This window comes from Oncorhynchus masou, chromosome 26, assembly GCF_036934945.1.
Source record: "Oncorhynchus masou masou isolate Uvic2021 chromosome 26, UVic_Omas_1.1, whole genome shotgun sequence".
Taxonomy (NCBI): Eukaryota; Metazoa; Chordata; class Actinopteri; order Salmoniformes; family Salmonidae; genus Oncorhynchus; species Oncorhynchus masou.
Window position 1 is genome coordinate 12,748,501 of NC_088237.1, and position 14,851 is coordinate 12,763,351.

Sequence of the window (14,851 nt, forward strand, 5' to 3'; positions counted from 1 at the left end):
CCTGTTTGAACTTGTTATCAGTATAAAAGACACCTGTCCAAAACCTCAAACAGTCACACTCCAAACTCCACTATGGCCAAGACCAAAGAGCTGTCAAAGGACACCAGAAAAAAATTTGTAGACCTGCACCAGGCTGGGAAGACTGAATCTGCAATAGGTAAGCAGCTTGGTTTGAAGAAATCAACTGTGGGAGCAATTATTAGGAAATGGAAGACATACAAGACAACTGATAATCTCCCTCGATCTGGGCTCCACGCAAGATCTCACCCTGTGGGGTCAAAATGATCACAAGAAAAGGAAAGAATGAATGGGGCCATGTATCGTGAGATTTTGAGTGAAAACCTCCTTCCATCAGCAAGGGCATTGAAGATGAAACGTGGCTGGGCCTTTCAGCATGACAATGATCCCAAACAAACCGCCCGGGCAATGAAGGAGTGGCTTCGTAAGAAGCATATCAAGGTCCTGGAGTGGCCTAGCCAGTCTCCAGATCTCAACCCCATAGAAAATCTTTGGAGGGAGTTGAAAGTCCGTGTTGCCTAGCAACAACTCCAAAACATCACTGCTCTAGAGGAGATCTGCATGGAGGAATGGGCCAAAATACCAGCAACAGTGTGTGAAAACCTTGTGAAGACTTACAGAAAACGTTTGACCTCTGTCATTGCTAACAAAGGGTATATAACAAAGTATTACGATACATTTTTGTTATTGACCAAATACTTATTTTCCACCATAATTTGCAAATAAATTCATTAAAAATCCTTTCAATGTGATTTTCTGGATTTTTTTCTCATTTTGTCTGTCATAGTTGAAGTGTACCTATGATGAAAATTACAGGCCTCTCATCTTTTTAAGTGGGAGAACTTGCACAATTGGTGGCTGACTAAATACTTTTTGCCCCACCGTATACTCCACTTTTTACGCTTTTGTAAACTTGTCCACTTAGGCACTGAGGACATCTAGCCAGTGTAAAGCCACAAATACTTACATGTGAAATTCCACTTCCCATTTCCTGTCCTCTCAGAGTGTCTTTCCATGTGCCTGTTATATGTGTGATTTAGTGTAAGATGGAGGGATATAAAGAGGCCAGCAGCACTTTGCAACCTCAGCGAGAGTCTACAATCTGAAAACTAATCACAGCATTACTAAGACGTGACCTTGTGATTTCAACACATAATCAGCGCCTGTAGCCTAACCATCCTGAGGTGACTCCAGCTGCTCTACCGGCCATAACACAGCTGTTATGTTGCTTCTCTTATTATCTAGCCATCTAGCCACAGGTCGGGGTGAAGAGAACAACATGGCTGCCAAAACTGGAGCCTGCTTCTTTTCATAATCACACTGAGGCCAACTGGCAAATCAATCTGTATTTTCTGGTTGGAGTTGGAGGACACTGAGTGAGTGAGTGAGTGAGTGAGTGAGTGAGTGAGGACTCAGACCTACTGTGGGCCATAGCGCTTAGCAAGGATGGGGAAAGTGGGGGGGGGGGGTGATTGTGAAGGGGTCTGGTCACGGGCTATGAGGTACTGATACAAAACACTCGCCACAACACTTGCATTTGCCGAGCTCTCCTCTCTCCCACGCTTGATGCCTGGTGATTACCAAGGCTAGGACTGCTAGCTAGATGATAACGGGTGGCTGTGGCAGGCGACGAATCACAATCACTCTCCCTTCCCGCCACCATCGTGACACGGCAAGGTCATGGTGGTTTTCCCTCTTCTGCGTCGGAGAGATGCTGTCACCGTCAGACACACACAATACCTATGCACTATATACCTAGCAATCTATTCAGCTGAAAGAGGGCATATAGAAGCTAGGAAGGGGAGGGGATGTGAGAAAGTTAAACTTTCATGGCTAAACACATTCTGCCATTCAATGTCCTTGCAATGTTTGTATTGGGCAAGTGTTTGTAAAAATGAACATCCCTCTCATATCTCTCGGCCAATGAGATAACAGGATACATTTCCATTGAGAAATTATTTTTTTGATAAGGGGATGTTGACAACTTGTGGGGTGTGGTCATGTGCCACATCAGTCGAGGCACCATGTGAGGTCAGGAAGAGACCGGGGTGCAAAAATAGAGTTCATAGAGTGGCTGTATGCTTTGGGTATGGAATGCAGCCAAGCCTTCCGTTTTAGAACCCTCATCGAACGGCCCCCTGAGTCTCCTAACAATCACTCTGTCTCCATGTGCATTTTAAGAGACAATAATAAGCTGGGTACTTGGTTGGCTGTTTGCCAGCAAGCAGCACAAAAGGCAGGTTGGCGAAGTTGATTGAAGAGCCATCTAACTGTTCATTACAGGTTGGCTTGGCTCCTCAGGCGCCATTACTAAATGAAGGCAAGAACCACTTGTCTATATGAAGTAGATGAGTAACGCATAGACAAACCAACACTGTACCACAATCTTCACAACTTGACTGATTTTCTATGCCTACATAGAGGATGTGCACACCGCACAGGTTCACAAAGGTTAGATTCCAGGCTACATTTCATTGGTCGGAAACATCAAGCCTATTCTTTATATAGGCCTTGGCTATCGGTCTACATGAGTAGAGTGCCGAGGAGGATACATTGAACCACTATCCTCTCTGAAGTAGCAGTAATCTCGCCTATATAAGCGATCAGTCTCACAGAACTCTGAGTCATCAGACCGGAGAGGAGCAGAATTCTATTCTGGAATGAGATGAAGAAAGATGAGCCGAGACAGAGATGTCAAAACCCCCAACATTCTTCAGGAAATATAGACCTATCAGCATGGCCAGCTGCGGAGCCGAATGGAACTTTAAGTGATAAGATTGGAACAATTTGTTTAACTTCTCATGAATACTTCCGAGGGTGTTTGGTGACATCATCTTAATCCTGTACGCCATCTCGGGTGCTATCTGGAAAACTACTCGGAGTAGGCCTATCTGAAATATCCACCTCTGGTACTTGGACCACAACATTTCCCACCTTCTTAGCTCACTTACTGCGCAGCAGGCCACCGCTCTCTCTTTCCATCTCTCACTCTCTCTATACAGCATCTCTCTCTCCTCTGTTCCATCTCCCTCTCACACAACACTCAGCCCAGGGTCGCACATGGCTGATAAGAGGAGGGCTTTTGATTCCTGAGGCCATGCGTGTTCTAGTGTTCTGGAGTGTTCTGTGTGCCAGGGTTGTTATGTAAAAGGTTGTTGTCCATTTGTCGTGTATGACCAAAAAGGGTCTAGCTCATTTGAGGAGAGTTGTGGTGTGGTGCTGGGCCTCTCAATGGCTTAGCCAACTGCCACTCACACTTTGCAAATAAATTGAACACGATGAATTGCCTTTCCATCCCCATTCTTTCTTCAATCTTCCCTCTCTTCTCTCTTATCCCTTCTTCCTTCCCCCCCCCCTCTCCCATGGGAGTAGCCGCTGTCTGACTGACATTCAGGACCATTGTGTCATTATAGCTGGTCTCTAGGGCTGGCTGCTGTGACTGACGGTTACTACAGTGACTGACACTTCATCTGCTCTGACTGACACACAGGGGCTGTGGTTCAAAAGCGGAGGAAAACAATAAAGCTGAGATATGAGAGGAAGACGACATTGACACGGCTAGATTAAAATAAGTCAAAGATATTGAGTCAAATGAGACAATGCAATACCACCGGGTTATTGCTCGATAATAAAGTCCCATGCAGTCTCATTGAAAATGAAATTACCAAAAATATAAACGCAACATGTAAAGTGTTGGTCCCATGTTTCATGAGCTGAAAAAAAAAGATCCCAGAAATGTTAAACACGCACAAAAAGCTTATTTCTCAAATTTTGTGCACACATTCGTTTACATCCTTGTTAGTGAGCATTTCTCCTTTGCTAAGATAATCAATCCAACTGACGATGAGGCATTTCAAGAAGCTGACTAAACAGCATGATCTCTACACATGTGCACCTTGTGCTGGGACAATAAAAGGCCATTCTAAAATGTGCAGTTTTGTCACACAACACAATGTGACAGATGTCTCATTCCTTCATGCTGACTGCAGGAATGTCCACCAGAGCTGTTGCCTGATAATTTATTGTTAATGTCTCTACCATAAACCGCCTACGACTTCGCCTTAGAGAATTTGGCAGTACGTCCAACCGGCCTCACAACAGCAGATCACGTGTAGTCGCGTGGGCCAGCAGTGCCCCATGGTGACGGTGGGGTTATAGTATGTGCATGCATAAGCTACGGACAACAAACACAATTGCATTTTATGGATGGCAATTTGAATGCACAGAGATACCATGACAAAAACCTTGAGGTCCATTCATCCACCGCCATCACCTAATGCTTCAGCATGATAATGCACGGCGGAATGTCAAAGGATCTGTACACAATTCCTGGACGCTGAACATGTCCCAGTTCTTCCATGGCCTGCATACTCACCAGACAAATCACCCAATGAGCAGGTTTGGGATGCTCTGGATCGACGTGTACGACAGAGTGTTCCAGTTCCTGACAATATTCCGCAACGTCGCACAGCCATTGAAGGGGATTTGGACAACATTCCATGCATGCTGCGTTTATATTTTGGTTTTATAGTTTGTTTTCCATTATAAGTAGCAGATTCACGTAGCAGATATTGAACGCTGCAGTAAATTTGATCCAAGCTAAAGCCAATCCTACAATAGATGGCTACGCTACACAGTCCAACATCAATGCAAATAAAGGGAATAGCAGCTTCTGATTCCGTCCTCAACAACAGCAGGCTGCTCTCTCTCTCTGTATGTGTGTGTGTGTGTCCCCCTCCACCCCGCCACTGCATCCACTTCAATCACTTTATTACATTCACCTCCCCCCAGTCACCTCCATCCCTGCATCCATCCCTTGTTTACTCACTCTTGTTCTTTCACCACCACCCATCCCCCATCTGACCTCCTCTCTCTCTTCGTATCCTCCTATTCACGGTCTCCCTCCGTCTCTACTACCTGCCCAGTGCTACAGGCTGACAGAAGAAAGCACTCCAAATCACATTAGGCTGTGCTGTGCTGTACTGTGTGATTGTATTAGGCCGGCAGCAGTATCAGGCCTGTAACTCAGGCCGATTATGATGTCCTGGCAGTAGAAGAAAGGGGGCTGAGAGTGGACTGAAGACCGATCGGCCGGGGCGGAAAATGACTGGCTGGAGATTGATTTCTGGCTCCGTTGAAAAGCTTGCTAAAAACTAAACAGGGAAAGGGAGGTGTCTTGAGAGTCAAGAAAGAGGGAGAGGAGGAGGAGAGACAGCATGATGCCAACAAGAGACCAGTGACTCAACCGGCTTCCGGCTCCCATTCAGGCAGCAGTCTGTATCGAGGTGGCCATTCATTGTTCTTTGCCAGTCTCATTGTACAGTAGATCATTGGCTAGTTCAACAGGTAGGCCTAAAAGTAGCCTACCGCCACCTCTCACCTTTAAAAACAATTGTATAGTTGAAACCAGATTGGACAGGATTGGTCCTGAAGTAGCCTACCGCCACCTCTCACCTTTAAAAACAATTGTATAGTTGAAACCAGATTGGACAGGATTGGTCCTGAAGTAGCCAACCGCCACCTCTCACCTTTAAAAACAATTGTATAGTTGTAACCAGATTGGACAGGATTGGTCCTGAAACCCTCCACAATAACAATTTCTGGTATTGACGGAGCTGGGAAACCCCACATGAAGTGAACTCAACACTGAACACACTCAAATCAGCTCTACGGGATGAGAAGCTACTGAGTCAACAACCAAACAAATCTTAGTTAGTGTGATAGAGAGGAGTGTGAGACATATGTGGGGGAGTGTCTGTGTGTGTTAAAGCAATATCTTCCTCTGAGCCCCTGGTGTCAGTGGTTCTCTCGTGTGTGCGTGCGTGCGTGTGTGTGTGTTAGGGCCGGCACAATTACCGATGGTTATGGATGAAGACCGTCATGACAACCGTAAAAATAAATACAAAATCATTTGGAACGAACAGCTGACTGAAGACAGGACAACGTGCATTCGTAACACGAAACTTTGTTGCTCCTTGCTGAAAAAAAGCAAGGTGTTGTAGCAAACGAGGCAGCACCCCTGATAATGCAGCAGCAGCTTAACTTAGAAATAGAAATAGAATGAATAGAACGGGCTTGGAACTTCTAACCCTGGCGACTTGACTGGTAAACTCATGGGTACACTCGCAATGGTAGCCTGGTATTGTGATGCAATCATTTCCATGGTAACGTAGAATGCTAATTGCAAATGATGTTAACTGGTTCATACAACGGAATGTATATTTTGTAACGTCAGCTGAGTTGAATCAACAACTCACAGCACATATTGATAGGTACGCTCTTGCTTTTGCTTACACTCGCAACGTTGTGGTATTTTTGCTGCTGCCGATTAGCAGACACTCTTATCCAGAGTGAGTGCATACGTTTTCACACTTTTCCACACATTTTTGGTCCCCCGTTGTAAATCAAACTCACAATCCTGGCGTTTCAAGTGCCATTATCTATCAACTGAGCCACATGGGAACATGTGGGCCGCCAATCCACCTATTCTGCCATCAAGGATTTCAATGGGGACGCCTGTTCTATTCATTCATTCTGGCAGCACATGCAGTCAGGAGCGGAGGAGAGGCGAAAATGGGCATAATAATATATATATATATATATATATATATTTATTTGCTATTTAAACAGTTATTACAGAGAGAGGGGTCATTTGGCTGGCCAATTACCATCATCCAAAATTCCATGACCGTCACAGCCCTAGTGTGTGTGTGTGTGTGTGTGTGTGTGTGTGTGTGTGTGTGTGTGTGTGTGTGTGTGTGTGTGTGTGTGTCCTGTTTCTCCAAGCCACATGCATGGAGAAACAGGAGTAGAACTAATAAATATGTACAATGTGATTTCTGAAAGGGACATTGATTTTCTCTACCACCTCTCTTTCCCTGCATTGGTTCAATGCAATTAGACGCTTTCTGAGAAATTCACTGGAATCCCTGTCAAGGTACTGCAGTATAATGAAGACTACTGTTAATGTTAAATGTCCCTCCAACCACAGCATATAAACACATTTGCATAGTGCTTTGCTCTGCACTTGGTAAACAGAGTACTAGATTCAGTGTTGAGTCACCAGCACAGAGTGTAGAAAACCGGGATAGAACGCATCGTTGTTCCGTTAGCCTACTTGGCTTGCGTCTGGTACAATCAGGGATAACTGAATATGCGTTCCAAATGACACCCTATTCCCTATGTAGTGCACTACATTTGACCAGGGCCCATAGGGCTCTCACTGGGTTCCAATAGGGACCAATAGGGACCTGAACAAGCGCTGTAACATGGAGATATGGCCGTGTGGAAACACTAACCCTAAACCCTATAAAAAAAGTGTGTATTAATTTGCTTTTTGTTTTTTGAAAATGACTTCTTGTTGATATGAAACATGCGTTCCTTGTGTTTCCAAAACAGTACCACAAGTGATGTACACTGCTCAAAAAAATAAAGGGAACACTTAAACAACACAATGTAACTCCAAGTCAATCACACTTCTGTGAAATCAAACTGTCCACTTAGGAAGCAACACTGATTGACAATAAATTTAACATGCTGTTATGCAAATGGAATAGACAACAGGTGGACATTATAGGCAATTAGCAAGACACCCCCAATAAAGGAGTGGTTCTGCAGGTGGGGACCACAGACCACTTCTCAGTTCCTATGCTTCCTGGATGATGTTTTGGTCACTTTTGAATGCTGGCGGTGCTTTCACTCTAGTGGTAGCATGAGACGGAGTCTACAACCCACACAAGTGGCTCAGGTAGTGCAGCTCATCCAGGATGGCACATCAATGCGAGCTGTGGCAAGAAGGTTTGTTGTGTCTGTCAGCGTAGTGTCCAGAGCATGGAGGCGCTACCAGGAGACAGGCCAGTACATCAAGAGACGTGGAGGAGGCCGTAGGAGGGCAACAACCCAGCAGCAGGACTGCTACCTCCGGCTTTGTGCAAGGAGGAGCAGGAGGAGCACTGCCAGAGCCCTGCAAAATTACCTTCAGCAGGCCACAAATGTGCATGTGTCTGCTCAAACGGTTAGAAACAGACTCCATGAGGGTGGTATGAGGGCCCGACGTCCACAAGTGGGGGTTGGGCTTACAGCCGTGGAGAACGTTCTGCTACCTGCAACATCCTCCAGCATGACCGGTTTGGCGGTGGGTCAGTCATGGTGTGGGGTGGCATTTCTTTGGGGGGGCCGCACAGCCCTCCATGTGCTCGCCAGAGGTAGCCTGACTGCCATTAGGTACCGAGATGAGATCCTCAGACCCCTTGTGAGACCATATGCTGGTGCGGTTGGCCCTGGGTTCCTCCTAATGCAAGACAATGCTAGACCTCATGTGGCTGGAGTATGTCAGCAGTTCCTGCAAGAGGAAGGCATTGATGCTATGGACTGGCCCGCCCGTTCCCCAGACCTGAATCCAGTTGAGCACATCTGGGACATCATGTCTCGCTCCATCCACCAACACCATGTTGCATCACAGACTGTCCAGGAATTGGTGGATGCTTTAGTCCAGGTCTGGGAGGAGATCCCTCAGGAGACCATCCGCCACCTCATCAGGAGCATGCCCAGGCGTTGTACGGAGGTCATACAGGCACGTGGAGGCCACACACACTACTGAGCCTTATTTTGACTTATTTTAAAGTCATTACATCAAAGTTGGATCAGCCTGTAGTGTGGTTTTCCACTTTAATTTTTAGTGTGACTCCAAATCCAGACCTCCATGGGTTGATAAATTTGATTTCCATTGATAATTTGTGTGTGATTTTGTTGTCAGCTCATTCAACTATGTAAAGAAAAAAGTATTTAATAAGAATATTTCATTCATTCAGATCTAGGATGTGCTATTTTAGTGTTCCTTTTATTTTTTTGAGCAGTGTATATTTAATGTTTAGAGTAAGCATTGGGGCTCTGAACAAAACTCATCCGGTCAGAAGTTACTATCGTCAATAGACGCTAAAGTAGTTAGCGTCTATGAATGGGGTAATCAACCACATGAATACCTGAAAACAGGGCTACAGAATGCAAAAATGTAGACGCATTTTGTGACCCTTTTTTATTTGATTATTTGATTTAACCTTTATTTAACTAGGCAAGTCAATTAAGAACAAATTCTTATTTACAATGGACGGCTTACACCGGCCAAACCCGGACGACGCTGGGCCAATTGTGCGCCGCCCTATGGGACTCCCAATCACGGCCGGGTTGTGATACAGCCTAGATTCGAGGGTGTCAGAGTGTCTGTAGTGACGCCTCAAGCACCGAGATGCAGTGCCTTAGACCTCTGCGCCACTCGGGAGTCAAAGTTGGCTTGGGAGCTCTTTGAGTTGGCTGTGCGAGTAAGATTTGTTTTAGATGGTCGCAACGGTGCGAGCTGCACATTCTACATGGTCAGTCAAAAACGCCCTATTTACTTAGGATGCTAAAACCAGGATTTGGTCAAACAGTAAAGTGCATTATCCTCATGATTCCTGTAAAGAAAGCGTCTGCCTGCCCCTGTGACTGTTTCGCTGGGGCCTGCTGTGGTGTCCAGCGAGACTCTCTCCCCTTTCCAGGGGAAAAGAAAAAACGTTTCCGATTGTATAACATTTTAAAATCCATTTGTGGGGAAAACACAGCTATCTTGTTGTCACAGATAAAGAGAGAAGGGTAATATATTTACAGAATATAGCCTGGCCTATAGGTCAGGTATTAATCAAGCCCTGTGCATTGCTTAGCCAACACTGCACTCCAAAAACACCTTAAAGTAAATACCAGGACATCCGCACTGTGGGATATCATCTTGTTCCTGTGCAACAGAAATGAATAATGAGTTTGGGATCTACTTCCTGCAGTAAAGTTATTTATCAAACTATTAGTAGTTAAAAAAGTGCTGTTTCTTTATATAATCAAGGAAAATTGGGTTTCTTTGAACATGAGGTCTGTCTGTCGGTCTGTCAATCATAGGTTTGATTGAAGCCAAATCCAGCCTGAGTAACCGTACATACTTGGGAGCCTTACATGGCTCCCGAGTGGCGCAGCGGTCTAAGGCACTGCATCTCAGTGCAAGAGGCATCACTGCAGTCCCTGGTTCGAAGCCAGGCTGCATCACATCTGACCGTGATTGGGAGTCCCACAGGGCGGCGCACAATTACGTCCGGGGTAGGCCGTCATTGTAAATAAGAATTTGTTCTTAACCAACTTGCCTAGTTAAATAAAGGTTAAATAAAATGTACAAAAATGAAAAAACAGTGACCTTCAAGTGACTACCCCAATCAGTGAAGAGTACGTCAGCATTTACCAACCTAGTGTGTTCTAAGCAGAGGCTATAGTGAGACATAAGCAGTGTCCCAGAGTCAAATCAGAATGTTCTTAAAAGAACACGGAGGACAACGGCACTCTTCATATAATTAAAATGCCTTTATTATCAACAGCACGTTCAATATAACAAAATCTTGCAAAAAAAAAAGTCATTATATGAAGAGCACTCTGTGTTTTTTTGATTACCCTTCACCAAAGAGCACCTTCAACCTACAGTACAAACATTTCTACAAGTCACTCACCCAGCTCTTTGAGGCTCCGAGTAGCTTTGTTGATCTCAGCACCACCTACACCTTCTACAGTAGGCATAAATGAGTGGAGTTTCACTTAAGTGTCAATAGTATTAGAGTGAATGAGCAGGATCACTCACCCAGTTTGCTGAGGCTGATCTGGACACCCTTGGTGATCTCATCACCATCTACACCAGGGGGAAGACAACCCTGTCCCTGGAGTGCCACAGGTACTGCAGGATTTTTGTTCCAACTACACCTGATCAACTAAGCGAATTGATCAGTTCAACGATTGACTAAATTCAACACACCTGGCATTCCAGTTCGGTTGAATCAAAAACACTCCAGGACTAGCGATGCCTATCCCTTATCTACACTCTCTTTACAGTCGGCCCAAATGCGGTGAGTTAACCATGTCAGTATTACAGTACCCAGTTCGTTGAGGCTTGGAGCAGCCCTGTCAGTAGTACAGTGCAGTGTATCAAAGGTGAACAGGCAACAGTCACTCTACCAGTTCGTTGAGGCTCTGGGCAGCTTTGTTAATCTCCCTGCTTCCCACCCTGGAGCTGGCCCTGCAGACGCTTGGACAATTACAAGATTCTGATGATCCTTCGCAGCAGGTCACACACAACCTGGGAAAAATAGGAAAAAATAGAACCAAACAAAATAGAACCCCATCTGAACCAGTCATTCTGAATCTTTTTGACAAGATGTGAGTGAACGTGAAATCTAATATGGAACGATCCTCTTTTTTTTGTCATAATTGATTGAAGATCACTCATTGGAAATGATCTCTAATCAAATCACTGTTGACATTTCCAAGTATTTCTTTTCCTATTGTAGCCTATAAACAAACAATGACGCCAACCATGGGCATAGTAATAGTGGTAATAATAACCGTGTGTCTAGCAGCATTGTGGAGCTGTGTCTGGGGCTGAAGGACACAGAGAGGTCAGCAGTGTGTTTGGGCTAAGTAAACGATGCAGCTGAGACCTCGAGGTCTGTCCCCTGAGCCTCTGTGACTGTCTCAATGCTTTATCTGTGTGTGGCCGAGAAACTGCCATTTTGTGAGCGAACACGAGACTAAAATATAAACAAAGCACTCTCCTATTCCCCCTGGATTTATAGTCTGATCATTACCGGTCTCCTTCAGACCCAGACAGACAGAAACACCCACACACACACACAGATAGAAACATACACAGACAGAATACAAACACATACCCTAAAATCAAATTAAATTGTGTTGGTCACATACACATGGTTAGCAGATGTTAATGCGAGTGTAGTGAAATGCTTGTGCTTCTAGTTCCGACCATGCAGTAATATCTAACAAGTAATCTAACAATTTCACAACAACTACCTTTTACACACAATTGTAAAGGAATGAATAAGAATATGTACATATAAATATACGGATGAGCAATGGCCAAATGGCATAGGCAAGATGCAGTAGATGGTATAGAGTACAGTATATATAGTCGTGGCCAAAAGTTGAGAATGACAGAAATATTAATTTCCACAAAGTTTGCTGCTTCAGTGTCTTCAGATAATTTTTGTCAGATGTTACTATGGAATACTGAAGTATAATTACAAGCATTTCACAAGTGTCAAAGGCTTTTATTGACAATTACATGACGTTGATGCAAAGAGTCAATATTTGCATTGATGACCCTTCTTTTTCAAGACCTCTGCAGTCCGCCCTGGCATGTGTCAATTAACTTCTGGGCCACATCCTGACTGATGGCAGCCCATTCTTGCATAATCAATGCTTGGAGTTTGTCAGAATTTATGGGTTGTTTGTTTGTCCACCCGCCTCTTGAGGATTGACCACAAGTTCTCAATGGGATTAAGGTCTGGGGAGTTTCCTGACCATGGATCCAAAATATCAATGTTTTGTTCCCCGAGCCACTTAGTTATCACGTTTGCCTTATGGCAAGGTGCTACATCATGCTGGAAAAGGCATTGTTCGTCACCAAACTGTTCCTGGATTGTTGGGAGAAGTTGTTCTCGGAGGATGTGTTGGTACCATTCTTTATTCATGGCTGTGTTCTTAGGCAAAATTGTGAGTGAGTCCACTCCCTTAGCTGAGAAATAACCCCACACATGAATGGTCTCAGGATGCTTTACTGTTGGCATGACACAGGACTGATGGTAGCACTCACCTTGTCTTCTCCAGACAAGCTTTTTTCCAGATGCCCCAAACAATCGGAAAGGGGATTCATCAGAGAAAAGGACTTTACCCCAGTCCTCAGCAGTCCAATCCCTGTACCTTTTGCAGAATATCAGTCTGTCCCTGATGTTTGACACCAGGCTAAGTCTTCACCTCACTGTGCGTGCAGATGCACTCACACCTGCCTGCTGCCATTCCTGAGCAAGCTATGTACTGGTGGTGCCCCAATCCCGCAGCTGAATCAACTTGCGCTTGCTGGACTTTCTTGGGCGCCATGATGCCTTCTTCACAACAATTGAACCACTCTCCTTGAAGTTCTTGATGATCCGATAAATGGTTGATTTAGGTGCAATCTTACTGGCAGCAATATCCTTGCCTGTGAAGCCCTTTTTGTGCAAAGCAATGATGACGGCACATGTTTCCTTGCAGGTAACCATGATTGACAGAGGAAGAACAATGATTCCAAGCACCACCACCCTTTTGAAGCTTCCAGTCTGTTTTTCGAACTCAATCAGCATGACAGAGTGATCTCCAGCCTTGTCCTCGTCAACACTCACACCTATGTTAACGAGAAAATCACTGACATGATGTCAGCTGGTCCTTTTGTGGCAGGGCTGAAATGCAGTGGAAATGTTTTTTTGGGGATTCAGTTCTTTTGCATGGTATAGAGGGACTTTGCAATTAATTGCAATTCATCTGATCACTCTTAATACCATTTTATTTTATTTTACCTTTATTTAACTAGGCAAGTCAGTTAAGAACAAATTTTTTATTTCAATGACGGCCTAGGAACAGTGGGTTAACTAACTGCCTGTTCAGGGGCAGAACGACAGATTTGTAACTTGTCAGCTCAGGGATATGAACTTGCAACCTTTCGGTTACTAGTCCAACGCTCTAACCACTAGGCTACCCTGCCGCCCCAATTCTGGAATATATGCAAATTGCCATCATACAAACTGGAGGCAGCAGACTGTGAAAATTCATGTCTTTGGCTATGCAGGATTAAGTGATATGACATGATGTTCTATAAAATCCTTTCTCTGTAATTAATATTACCTGATTGAGCTAATCATGTAACTGTAATTAACTAGAAAGTCGGGGCACCACTTAAGAATATTTATAGATCTGTTATCTTCCGAATAAACTCTTAAAGACCTAGTAATATTTTACATCAATAGCAGTCAATATTAATCGTCACCTTATTTCAGTCTCATCTGAAAGTTGTAAATTCTTGGTTATCTTCACGAACACTGGCTAACAAGTTGAATCAGCAATACAAAATTGGGTTTAATTATTTATTTACTAAAATACCTAACTAATCACACAGAATTACATATGCATAGAATGAATCATACATTGATTACAAATTATGTCATAAAGGAAAACGTCCCTAGACGGGGGTTGGGTTTGAGTGAAAGAACGGGAAGACTGAAGAACAAGTTAAGTGGCTAAAACCAAGGACATGACAGTCCCTGGGAGTTAAAAGTGGAAAAAGAGGGGTCCCACAGCACCACGGTCTGTCAGTCTATTGAAAATAATATAAAACTTTGCAAACATTCTATTCAGAAATCACAAACCAGTCCGGTGTTCATCCTAAGACCTTAGCAGCCTGGCATGCCTGCCCGCTACTAGTATCTTCTCTGCTGGATGCATGTCTGTGGTGCAGAACAATGATAACACTCCACACACACACACACACACACACACACACACACACACACACACACACACACACACACACACACACGATGACAAAACTGAGAGAGGGAGCATCAGTAGACAGACAGAGCTAACACAGAGCCAGAGCCATGGGAGAGGAAGGAGCCAGTTAAAATCACAGTAACCTTTTGGACTGAAGCCAAATTCCATCAATTTTTAAAAAGCCTTCCCCTCAACTCTACAAACGACAGAGCTGCAGTGTGTAGGCCGTGTGCATGTGTGGACAGAGCCTGTAAACCTAGAGAGTCTATTTCCCTCTATCTAGATGTGGCTACCCAGCCTCAGACAGGACAGGCTCAGTTTACTCACAAAAAGAAGTCTTATTTTAACAGGGGTAGAAATTCAACCTTTTAAAACCCCCGATTGCTTTTTATTGATTTCTTCTAAATGGGGGGGCCACTGATAGCGTGGTGGATTAAAAACCACAACGGTG